Consider the following 4,153-nt stretch of genomic DNA (forward strand, 5'->3'; position numbering starts at 1 on the left):
TGGCCATCTGGATGTCCTCTTTGGAGAAGTGTCTATTCAGGTCTTCTGCCCATTTCTTCACTGGATTATTCATTTTTCATGTACGGAGTTTAGTGAGCTCCTTGTATATTTTGGATACTAGCCCTTTATCTGATATGCCATTTGCCACTATCTTTTCCCATTCTGTTGGCTGCCTATTAGTTTTTTTGATTGTTTCCTTTGCCTTGCAGAAGCTTTTTATCTTGATGAGGTCTCAGTAGTTCATTTTTGTTCTTGATTCCTTGGCCTCTGGGGATGTGTCGAGGAAGAAATTGCTGCGATTGAGGTCTAGGAGGCTATTTCCTGCTTTTTCCTCAAGGGTTTTGATGGTTTCCTGTCTCACATTCAGATCCTTTACCCATTTTGAGTTTATTTTTGTGAATGGTGTCAGAAAGTGGTAATGCTCTCCATATGCTGACTGACGAGGGATGATCTCTGTGCTTACAATACTCCACTTGTCAGCTCCACTCTGACACAGTTGTCCGTGGGATTCCTTAGGAATATCTGAGGTATTTACCACAATTTCAGGAGCTGCTCCTGCCTGTAGCCTCTCATTTCTTAATCAATATTTCCCCGTCGAGACTATGAACAAGTCAACCTCTGTAGGTTATCAGAGGCTTTCTTTTCTCTTCTGCTTCATTTAAATCTCTATGCCCAATGGATACCTGGGCATCGATTTTCCATCATCCTTATTCTCAGGAGTCAGGATTATAAGGGCAATTGGCAAGTTCATTAGCTTAGTAGCTTAGATGAGTAGTTACTCATTGCATTCCTTTATAATCCTTAAGTTTCATGGAATATGTACTGATATTCTTTCCTCCATTTCTTTTTTTTTAATGCTATTTATATTTGAGAGAGAGAGAGAGCACGAGCTGGGGAGGGGCAGAGAGTGAGAGAGAGAGGGAGACACAGACACTGAAGCACACGGTTCTGTGCTTCAGAGCCTGACATGGGGCTTGAACTCACAAACTGTGAGATCATGACCTGAGACGAAGTCAGACACTTAACCAACTGAGCCACCCAGATGCCCCTCCTATCCTCCATTTCTGATACTAATAGTTTGTCTCCTCTGTCATTAACCCAGCTAGAGCCTTTTGATTTTATTTATCTTTTCAAAAAATCAGATTTTGGATTTGTCAATCTCCTCTTTTCAATGTCTTTCTTTTTTTAAAATAATTTTTGAATGTTTATTTATTTTTAAGAAAGGGAGGGAGGGGCAGAGAGGGAGACCCAGAATTAGAAGCAGGCTCCAGGCTCTGAGCTGTCAGCACAAAGCTCGATGCAGGGCTCGAACTCACAAGCTGTGAGATCATGACCTGAGCTGAAGTTGGACGCTTAACCAACTAAGCCACCCAGGCACCCCTCAATTTCTTTTCTTTTTGCTCTACTCTTTGCAGTTTCTTTTCTTCTGCTTACTTTGAATTTTATTTGATCTTCTTTTCCTACTTTCCTAAGAGAGAAGCTTAGGTGATTGATTCTGAGATCTTTCTTCCTAATTACGCATTCAATGCTGTAAATTTCCCCCTGTATACTATTTTTGCTGCATCCCACGAGTTTTGATGTGTTCTAATTTTCATCTTGTTCAAAATATTTAAAAAATTTCCCTTGAGATATTTTTGACCCATATATTATTTAGAAGTGTGTTGTTTAATCTCTAAGTATATAGGGATTTTCTAGCTAGCTATTGGTTTGTGATTCCTAGTTTAGTTTCAGTGTGGTCTAAGAACAGATATTATTGTGGTAGAGTCCCCTCCCTAAGGTATGTGGGAAAAAAAAGAAAGAATAAAAACCTCAAGATAAAGGGAGGCAACCTGGCTACATGGGTACCTGACATTCCTTACGACCCTGTAACAGGAGACCACCTAATCAGACAGAATGTTTGTGTATTACTATACACGGGAGACAAAGCAGCAGAAAATGTATAAAAACTATGCCACGTGGCGTCAGGGCTCAGTTCTTCGAGTATGAACCCAATGGAGCCAGTGCCGGCGCGAATAAAGTTGCTTTCTGCGAAGAAAAGCCTCGATGTCACTACTCTCTGTGTGAGAATCTTGTTACATTGCTTGGGGGCTCACTTCCAGGATTTGGATACAATGCGCTTCGTTACCACCTTGCCCCCGGGGTACGAACCTCAGAGTGCCAGAGTGCCGTGAGAGGCAGCCTAGCCTGGTGCAGGCTGACCTCTGTTCTGGAGATTCGCCTCTCCCCGAGTTTGGGGATGAGGACCCCATATGTGCGCAATAGAACCAGTGAGGCCAGGAACCAGTTCAGGGAATGCTGCCATCACACTGGTAAGAACCCGCTTCGTTTTGGCAGACCTGCCCCTAAGAGGCGGAAGGGAAGTCTGATCACCTCCCAGAGCTGCCCTACTAATTCCACAAGGGATGAAGCCACAACTCTAAGGTGCTGAACGTAGGGCGGTGGGTTGGAGTCATTGTGTGAATGTGTGTGAAAGAGATGGCGAAGGGAAAGGTTCCGAGCTGGACAAGGGCCAAAGCAATGTTGAGTCCTGATCCGTGGTTCCGTGGTGACCTCCTACTGCTTAGGGCAGTGTCAGACTTCCTCAGGAATCTGATCCGGGTCAAGGACTGAAACTGAACCCACCAATGCTAAGAGGCACCTGAAATATCTCCAAGAGGAGAGCCATAGGAAACAGACACAGCGAGTGCGCGTCCTCTCCGAATTAGTCCCTCTCCTTCCTCTTTTATCTGATTGTTTCATGAAAGTTGTTTGTTAGGGCGAGAAAATGGGTGGAAAGCAGAGTAAACCCACTACCCTAGAATGTATGTTGAAGAATTCAAAAAGGGATCCTCAGGAAACTATGCTGTGAAATTAAGTCCCAGAAAGCTCGGGACATTCTGTAAAATTGATTGGCTGTGATTTGGGGTGGGCTGGCCCTCTGAGGGCTCACTTGATATGGAACTAGTTGGCCGAGTATTCAAGGTCACTGAGCGGGGCCAATTTCCGAACACTGAATGTTGGCAAGACCTGGCCCCATCCAGGACGCCTTGGCTAGAAGTCTATACTCATGAGCGCTGTAAAGTTATGATGGTTTGGTTATAGCTTTCTCTAAATACCGGCCAGAAACTGAGAAACCCGCACTGTCGGAAGAACCTGAAGAAACCCCACCGCCATATGCCCACTGTCCCCCCCTGCCACCTGTGCCCCCGCCGCCCCGGCTGCTGAAGCCCATCAGTCTGCCCCCAGCTCCGAGGCCTCACCACGTCGGGCACCACCGGCCTCCCGGAATGTGACTGGCCCACCCAACCACCAGTCTTAACCCCACATACACCTCCTGGAAGGCGTCTAGGGAACCAGGCCAGCGGAGGCAGCCCCTCGCGGCAGCCACACTGGGGAGCCCTACGGTTGGATGCCAGTGAGGGACACCAGGGGACCCATCTGTTGTGATCAGGAAGGCAGATCCAAGTAGGCCAGCGTGTTTTTGTGTACCAACCCTTTACCACTCCGAATGTCCTAAACTGGAAACACCACACCCCCTTCTACACGGAGAAACCCCGGCTATGATTGACCTACTGCAGTCCAAGATTCAGACCCACAAACCTACCTGGACAGACTGCCGCCAAGACTGCCGGTCTTCTGACCCTCTTCAGTACGGAGGAGCTTCGCCAAGTGATCCAGGCACCCTAAAATGGTTAGAGGAGAATGCCCCAGCTGGGACACTAGACCCCCAGGCCTGTGCTCAGGCTCACTTCCCCGGGAAGGACCCCAAATGGGACCCAAATGACTCAAGTATAGATGGAGGGTTTGCAAGGAACAGGAATTCGAGGTGCTGCACACTCCTTCGGGGAGAAAATGTTTTCTGAGTTTATGTCATGGTTCTCAAGCAGAGTCATCTCAGGGATGAGGAAATGGCCTCCTGTGTCATTCTGACAAAACGATACTATGCCACTCTCTCTTCCCTTCCTATTTTTCTCCCAGATTTCTTTTCATGATCTTTTCCCTTCAGCTACACAGATTTGGTGAGATAGAGAGGTTTGCTTCTCCCTCCGTGTGAGTCCAGTCACTGTATTTGAGTCTTGCTGAACACCAAGATCATGATCAGAACTACTGCTGGCATAAGCATAAATCAAAATCATAACCACAGTATAAATGTTAAAAGCTTGCTGGTTTTCTA

Source organism: Suricata suricatta, chromosome 6, assembly GCF_006229205.1.
Source record: "Suricata suricatta isolate VVHF042 chromosome 6, meerkat_22Aug2017_6uvM2_HiC, whole genome shotgun sequence".
In the NCBI taxonomy this organism is placed as follows: Eukaryota; Metazoa; Chordata; class Mammalia; order Carnivora; family Herpestidae; genus Suricata; species Suricata suricatta.